This window comes from Sus scrofa, chromosome 1 (genome assembly GCF_054392235.1).
Source record: "Sus scrofa isolate SSC_HxYL_T2T_F1_AM1 chromosome 1, Sscrofa_HxYL_maternal_Yorkshire_Landrace_v2.0, whole genome shotgun sequence".
In the NCBI taxonomy this organism is placed as follows: domain Eukaryota; kingdom Metazoa; phylum Chordata; class Mammalia; order Artiodactyla; family Suidae; genus Sus; species Sus scrofa.
The window spans coordinates 210,544,655-210,554,036 of NC_139383.1; the positions used below are offsets into that span (position 1 = coordinate 210,544,655).

Here is a 9,382-nt window from a genome sequence, read left to right on the forward strand (position 1 = left end):
GACAGGGAGAGTAGAGTCAGCACTAAAAGCTGATAAGTGCTTTTAAAATTAATAAAGCATATTACTTAACAAAACTAATAAGGGAAATATGAATACATGTTTTATTGTTCATCATCCCAAAAAGCTATCATTTTGGGGAAAAATTACAATATGCATATAGAGTCATTCACATATAAACATAAGTAGATGTATATACACATATGTGTGTGTATATATGTGCAGCAGTTATAAAAATTCAACAATTTCTGAAGTTAAGGCTCTAAAATTGTCATGAAATCCATAATTTCTCTGACATACATATTATTCCAGATTGTAATAGATGGACATTTTCTTTAAATTAATAAAATTGTAAAATTAAATATAGGCAAAATTGTGCAAATCTGCAAATAAAGAATTACTATTCTCATATTTTTTATTTTATAAACATATCTTAATGTAAAAATTAACTAATAAAATCAACAAGTTAAAATTATAGTGAACAATAAAGTGGTTTTATTAAACTTTTGAAAAATGATTTTTATTAAGAAAGGTAATAATATAATTTATATATCTATACTTTATAAGAGAAATAATGATCTTTAAAGAGGCTGAACAAACTTTCTGATTACAAAACAAAACAAAACAAAAATGAAATAAATTGTATTTAACCAGGAATGGAAAGATCTTAAAGAATATACTTAAAAAGACACAATTTTGTACCTGATAATGAATGAAAGATCTTCTTATTGAAGCTCAGATCTAGGAAACATTAAAATACATACCATGATGACAACGGAGAAAATAATAAAAAGATAGGTTTTGTATGCTATAAGGACAAATATAATGTCAATACACAGATTGTTTACTTAGAAAATTCAAGAGAATCAACTGAAAAGAAGTTAAAGATATGGTAGAATTAAGACAAATAATACAAGAGGTGAAAATAGCAATATTTTACATATGTATATTAACTATTTTATGTAGCTATAATAATTTCAGGAATAGGACATCAATGTATGGTTAGGTATATCGATAACTAAAAGAAAAGAATATCTTCCTCAAATGCCTGGTGTATTAGAGTATAATAAATATTAAAGATCTCACTTCAAATAATTGAATAAGTCTGGAATAAGTTTGAAGATCTCACTTCAAATAAGTGAATAAGTCTGGACATTTTCAATCAATGGTTGAGAAAAGGAATTAATTATTAGATAAAATAAAGTAATACTCATTCACATCAAGCAGTGCATTTTCTGGGTTTACTAATAATGTTTTCATATAGAAATATAAAACAAATCATGACATATATATGAAATATAATTTTTATTTATTTACTATCAAAGTAGTTAAAGACTTTCTGACATAAAAGGAAAGAAACTATGAATAAAATATTTTACAGATTTGAAGACACATAAAAAAACTGTCCAAAATACCAAAATCAATGAGACGGCAGTGGAAAGTGAGCTTTTCCCCCCATATTAATGGAAAAAAAGCTTTAAAAAAAATGTTAAGGATATGTCTCTCAGTTTGCAAAATAAATTTTAAAAGAATCAATTATTTGCTAAAAACAAAACAGTAAAATATGTCACCATTGTTCAGCTATAAATTTACAAAGATAAAAAGCAATGAAAACCAATGTTTTCAAGGTTTCAATGCGAAAGTGTTACTTACTCTCAAATTCCGTTTTAGCAGAGACCATAATGGTGATCATATATATTCCTCTCATAAATCCTACCTCTAAAATAGATAGTAGTATCCTTACTTTAGAGAAAAGGAAACTGAGTTTGGTAGAGTTTAAATGACTTGCTCATGATCACACAGCAAGCTGGAGAACAACATTAGAGCTGATACCTTACTCCAAAGTCCTTACTTCCCCTGATCCCCATATTGGTTCTCTTAGTGAAAGCACAGGAGAGGCAACAATAAAGTGGTAGGGTTTCTACTTTGAACTGCTAACTGTAAATCCTTCTACTTCTTCACGACAAATAACAAATAGAATAAGGGAGCAAATTCATAATGTAGAAAAACCATGAAGAATGCCACCAGCTGATCAGAACTATGAGGAATTTCTGTTACCTATGACAGATTTAGTCAGAATTCGATGGAACTGAGGAGTCTCCAACATGACAGAAATGAAAGTGGGAATTAGAGTAAAACAGTGAGAAGTCTCAGAAGAAAAATAGGATATCTTTAGAATTAATGGTAGCAGGGAATGGAAGGGGAAAACAGAGGTCATATGAAGTCATCAGTTTAAGGAATTAAGGGGCTAAGCTTCTAAAACAGATTAATCCTATATTTATATAGATGTTAAAACAGCACAACTTTTCAAATGAAAGAAGAAATCCAGACCCCGAGCATTTTCTGAAGATCTATTGAGCAGAGATATATTATGTCCAGAGTCAAATAACAGCCACTACTAAAGACTGAGAATTCCTTCAGTCCCCAGACCAGCTAATCTCACATCCGGAAGACTATTCCTCTGGCCACATGGTATGCACTTGCTCCCTATCCCCAACTTTGCAACCACAGAATGAGGACTAGAATACCTCTTAGAAATGTATCTCTCACTGAAATTGAGCCAAGGAATTTCATGTGAGCTTGGGGAAATATGCTCAAACTACTAATATTGATCAATAGAGGCCTTTATTTTTTTTCATGCCTCAAACTACTTTTGATTTGCAACTACATGATTTCACACAATTCTTCTAAATAACAACATAAAACAGATTTCTTTGTGTATAAATAACTTACATAATCTCCATAAAGTAAAAGCTCAAAGGTGCTAGAACAGATTGCCCACTCCTGCAGTATTCTCATACACAAGTCCAACATTAAAAACTCAGGCACTTGACTAACTTTAATAAAGCTTCTCAAACTATATCAATGTATCTAAAGTGCATATATGTTTTTTTAAAAAGATTATTCCCAATAACTTCTCTATAAAAATGTTTGATGGTTTGTCCCATCTAACTTTACTACTTTGAATGTGAATTTTTAATAAGTAGTCAAGCTTATTCTACCTTTTCTCAGCATGCCACCTACAGAATCAAAAGCAGCTAGTGGGGTGCTAACATGTGAGGATTAATCCAATGATTTGGGTCATGATGCATTCCAAGAGGAGGTACCCACGCTACTGGAATTGGGTGATAAATTTATTCTTCCTTCCTTGATTTGAATAACCAAATGGAACAGGAGTTGGGTAGTGACTTTGATGACCATTCCCTTGGTACATTCCTGTTTTTTTTTTTTTTTCCAGGCAAAAGGTTCCACATTGGGAGAGGCGGGAATATCAGTTCTGAAATCTGGTACACGGGGCTAGGGGTCACAGTCACTGAAATGGGTTTCACTTCTACTTCCTTACTTGTTTCTTCATCTGAAGAGGAGGATCCTGAATGATAATCAGAAGTAACCTTATCAAGGGCCCTGGTGGTAACTTTCTTGGAAATCTCATCCTTGTTCTCACCCTCATTTTTATTTTTATTTTTTTTTAAATTTTTAAAAAATTCTCACTCTCATTTTTAAAGCTGGCAACAGTGAATGCACTTTTTCTCTCCATACCAACAGCACACCTCACACGGGTCCATCATAGAGTAAGTCCCCCTGGCAAGCCCAGGTCACTGTATAAGATGCAGCTGTTCTCACAGGCTTTCAGGACATCAGGATCAACTCTTTGAAACTTATTGACCGGAATGCACCTGTAGGCCTGTCCTTTTGATGGTTTTTCCAGCTACCAGTAATTTTTATATTTTTCTTGAAGTATTAGAATCAATTTCTCAGCAAACCTTTCAACTGCTTCTTTTTTCAACTTGTGTTTTTAGAACTAGTCTTGTGAAAAAGAAGACTATGGTAGCAATTTCATTCTTCATATTTCTCAATGCTGCTGCTGCTGCCTCCGCTGCTCTCAAACTATAGATTTGGCTGCCTGACAAATAAGAAGATAAGAATAATTAGATAAGCTAATGAGATTATGATAGCACCAGAAGTTGGACAATCTGTCTAACAGGCATTGTAGAAAAAGTGAATAAAGGAAATGGAGAAGAGGAAGTAAGAAATAAATAATTTTCCTAAGTTTAATAAAACCTCGAGCATGGGTCTTGGCGTTGGTTGTGAAGGAGACCTGAAGACCTAGTGCAGACATTTAAGAATCCCAGAGTTAAAACCGTTCCTAATAGCTTCCAATGAAGACAACAGGGAAACAAGGTGACTATGTCAAAAGTGTTAGAATTAGACTGGTGTCAGATATATGTTCTGTATGTAATTCAAGATGTTTGAAATAAATAGAAAAATATTTTTGAATTCCAAAAGAAAATTGTAAATGTAAACCTTTAAATACCTTAAAAATACCATTCACTTTAGGGGCAAGAAAATAACATTTTCAAAGTTGAGGGGATTCAGAAAGACTTTTAGAAATGATTAATGATACACTCCAAAAATTTAAAAAAAATTGTCAAGAACTATCAAATTTATGTAAAAAAGAGTTGAGCAAAGAAGCCAGCAAAAATTAGAGTTAAATACATATAATGGTTGAGAATGTGAGTGTAAAGCTTAAGAAAATAAGTTATATCTATAAAAGTAGAATCATATTAAAATATAATACAAACCAGAAATTAAAACTCCTAAAGATTTCAAGAAAATATGGGATAGTGGAAGGAAATGGAGAAAATAACAGCTTGAAAAAAAGTATTTTTATTTGGAGAAAAAAGTTATAGTTGCTGATTAGTTCACCATGTTGATAAAGAAATACATTTAAATATTTAATATAAATGTTACATATATAATGGTGGGTTCACCATATTAGCACTGGATCACCAACCTCAAGACTTTTTTTAATATGAGAAAAACAAAACAAAATGTGTCTTTTAAAAGTACTTATTGCTATATGGACTGCAATGTCATCCTGACCAATATATTTTCTATTTGTGTGAAAAAAAATAAGCTCACCATGTTTTCTGTTTTTTTTGTTTGTTTGTGTACTTTTTTGACCATTTCCATGACATATGAAAGTTCCCAAGCCAGGGATGGATTGTATCCAAACCAGAGAGGCAAGCTACACCACAGCTGCAGCAATGCTGGACCCTTAACCTACTGTCCAGGGCTGGGGCTGGAACCAGTGCCTCCACAGAGACAAGTCTGATGATTAAGCCATTGCGTCACAGCGGGAATTCCTCACAGAGTTTTTATTTTTTAAACATTTGAGATTTTTAGCTTCAAACTTCTATTTTTTATGTTTAGCTTAAAATGTAATAACAGGTTATTTTTTTCCTCTCCTGTTTTGTCATCATATTCCATTTCCTACTGGATATATATTTTTTGCTAAAATGCACCTTTAAAAATATTTAAATATCCATGGTCTTTGCATTTCTATACAAGATTTATATTTTCTCCATCACTATTAATAATAGTTTAGTAATCACTGTTTCTATAAATACATAAAATTTGAAGTTAAATTTTTTGTAACAGTACTTTGAAAACAATGTCTTCTTAAATTCAGTGCAACACATAAGAGTTTAAGGGCAATATGATTTCTCTTACTTAAATAGTCTATTACTTCTTATTAGGTGGCTTCCATAATTTTTTTATTATTTTATTTTTTTCGTTATTTAAAAAAATTATTATTTTTTTTTCCACTGTACAGCATGGGGACCAAGTTACACATACATGTATACATACTTTTTCCTCCCATTGCTGTGTTGCAATGTAAGTATCTAGACATAGTTCTCAATGCTACACAGCAAGATCTCATTGTAAATCCATTCCGAGAGCAATAGTTTGCATCCATTAACCCCAAGCTCCTGATCCCTCCCACTTCCTCCCTCTCCCCCCAGGCAGCCACAAATCTATTCTCCAAGTCCATGATTTTCTGGCTTCCATAATTTTTTTCTTTTATTTCAGGTTTCTAAACTTTTGCTATGATATGCATAAGAATGTTTTTAGCTATTTATCAGCTTGGGACTTGGTGTGCCTTTTCCATTTGAAAATTATGCCTTTTAAACAACACATTCTTTTAAAAAAATTACCTCATTTGTGGTAAGAACATTTAAATTCTACCCTCTTAGCAAATTTCAGTTTTATCTTCAGGGCTAATTATAGTTGATGACTATAAATAATACATTTCATACATTTCTTGTAAGAGTTATGTTGAGAGAAGGAAAACCAATTGGCCTAATTGTTCTTGAACTGGAAGTTCATCATCTGTACTTTTAAATAAGTGGATATGTATGGTCAAATTTCCCTATGAAACATGCTGTGTCTTGACTTTTGTTCCAAAGTAACTTGAACTGACATGGCAAGCAACCCAAATGCACAGACATAGAAATTCTGGATAATACAACAATTTCTAAAGGAAATAACTTTATTGAAATAAAGTAAAATTCCAAGTGCTAGAAATCAAGAGGAAAATCAAAGCCAGTTCAGAAAGTGAGAGCAGGTGATACCACATTATTCAGCAATCCCAGTCCTGGGCATATATCTTGAAAAGATGCAAACTCTAATTTGAAAAGATACATGCACCCCAATGTTCATGGTACCATTATTTAAAATAGGCATGACATGGAAGCAACCTAACTATCCATCTGAAGAGGAATGGATAAAGATGCAGTATATGTATATACATATACACAATGGAAGGTTACTTAGCCATATAAAATAATGAAATAATGACATTTGCAGCAATATAGATAGAACTAGAGAATACCATATCAAGTGAAGTAAGTCAAAGAAAGACAAATATCACCTATGTGTGGTATCTAAAAAATAATAAAAATGAAATTATTTGCAAAACAGACACAGAAAACAAACATATGGTTACCAAAGGGAAAGTGGCAGGGAAGGATCAATTAGGAGTATAGGATGAACAGATAAACACTACCATATAGAGAATAGATAAAAAATAAGGATTTAGTGTATAGCACAGAGAACTATATTCAATATCTTCTAATAAACTATAATAATCGGTAAATATGTATATAAATAATTGAATTACTATGCTATATACTTGAAACTAACACAATATCTAAATCAAATATATGTCAATAAAAATTTCAAATTAAAAAACATTAAAATCAATGTGAAGGTGTGGTTTTAATACTTACAACAAAACTTTTAGGCAAAGTTTTGAAGTATAGATTATCTTCATGCTTTTTGTCTCGATGAAGTCAAAATAGTTTTTTCTCTGAAAACCTTAATATAGCATTTCCACTATCTACTTTACTAATATATACAAGTAGGCAGTTTAAATTATCTGACCATGAATAGCAGATATTCATAGCATTAAAAAATTGCTCGAGTCTGAAAATTGGTAATATTTTATGAAAATGAACCAAGTATTTATAAAGCAGAGATTTTTCTCAAAGATTCAATCATTTTCTCTTTTCCTATTTGTTGTGTCATCTTTTTGTGTACTTTGGTAATAGTTCAATATATTGAAGGTTAAAGCAAATTGATGCTTGAGCAGAGTGGCTTGTATAACATTCAAAAGTATATAATAAATAGGAAAGCAATAAGGCAATATATTCAAATTGAATTTTACTTTCTGTCCATTAATTTGTTAAAATTAGTTTTTCTAAAGAAAGTGTTCTTATATTTTCATAAAAGTAATGAGGCAAGAACGAATTTGGTTAAAACAGCTAAAATATTCAAATCAGGATTGGTCAAAATTAGAGGATAGCTGGCCTAGTGACTCTTTAAAAAAAATCACTATATACAGTTAAAGGAATGTTTTATCTTGATCTACTACATATACAGAAAGTTACATATATGGATGGGAAAGTAATTTTCATAATACTTTAATTATCCTTATATAGATGACACCCTGCCAAAATCGTTCTTCTATTCTACTTCATTTTTTAAATCCTTAAATGCTGGGGGACAGGATCAAGATGGTGGAGGAGTAAGATGCTGCACTCACAAATTTCCCACAAACACATCAAAAAAACACATCTACATGTAGAATGATTTGCACAGAACATCTATTGAATGCTGGCAGAAGAACTTAAACCTCCAAAAAGAGCAAAAAATCCTCCACATAACTTGGTAGAACAAAAGAAAATAAGAAAAAAGAGAGAGAAAAAAGGAACAGGACAGGACTAGCATTCATGAGAGGGAGCTGTGAAAGAGAAAAGGAACCCACACCGTGGGAAGCCACCTAAATGACAGGGAGATTAGCTGAGGTGGAGGGACCTCAAAGTCAGTGAAAAAACACAGCAGCTGGACTGAGGAGGGCAAAGCAGAGTGAAAGTTGCACAGATCATCTGTACCACTTCCCCAGACACCACAGTCTGAGATGCTCCAGCGGGGGCTGGGCACTGAGACTTAGGCTCTGGGGGTCAGTTCTGGGGAGAGGGCTACGATTGGCTATGTGGAGACAGACTGAGAGGATAAGGAGTGGTGTGCCATAGGCTGGGGAGCTGAACACCACAGCCAGGGAACCCAGGAGGAGGTTTGGGGTCACAGGAGAAGCAAGGTACCATTGTTGGGGAGGATGAGAGGAGGAGGGGTGGACCACAATAGGAATCTCCCTGAGCTCCTGCAGGCTCTCAGAGAGTGGGGTACCCCTGGTGCAGGTTACATGTGGTGAGAGGCCACTTTCTTGGGCTACTGGAGACTGGGTGCTTCTTGTGCAGGTTATGGGTGGCTGGGCACCTCTTGTGTGGGCTAAGAACAGGGGGGACTAAACTCAATGAGGTGCCTATGTGAGATCTATAGGTGACAGGGACAAACAACAACAGTTATCCCAGAAACCAGAGGGAGGTGTTGACTGCCACCAATAGGGGTCTGTGAACAGGCTCCACCTACGGCCCCAAACACCTCAGAGGTCAGAAAAAAGAGGGCACTGCAACAGAGCACTGTCTGTTGTTGCTTTCATTCCCCTAGGAACACATGCATCCTGCTGCTGCCACTACCAAACACTCTGGGCAGTGCCCAGATACTTGATCACTGCCCTTTCCCAGGACGCAGCAAATAGGTACATCATCTCCTGCATGGACTAAGCAGAACAGGTGTTTCTTGCATGGTCTACAGGTGGCACGGCAAAGTACCACACTTATCTCTGACTGCAGAGGTGGGCAGGGCTGGAACAACTAGAGGTCCATGAACAGGCACAACCTGTGGTCCCAATTTACTTCAGAAGGCACCACAGAGGAGGGCAGTGTGATTAAACACCACCTGTTTTTGCTTTCACACCCTGGGAACACAACTGCCCTGCTTCTGTCATTGCCAAACACTTTCAGCAGCACCCACATGTTTGATCACTCTCCATTCCCAGGACCCTACAAATAGGAGCAGCCAGTGCAGCAAATCCCACGTGGGCTAAGCAGGATGGGGTACTTCTTGCATGGTCTAAAGTTGGTGTGGGCAAACCAAAACAGTTATCTCTGACTCCAGAGGTGGATGTGGGCTGCTACCA

The 9,382-nt window shown here is 34.5% G+C and overlaps 1 pseudogene; it reads right to left on the bottom strand.

The window, feature by feature from the left end:
* Nucleotides 1-3,035: 3,035 nt before the first annotated feature.
* LOC100514088 (protein BTG3-like) lies at nucleotides 3,036-3,845 on the bottom strand (annotated as a pseudogene).
* Nucleotides 3,846-9,382: the final 5,537 nt, after the last annotated feature.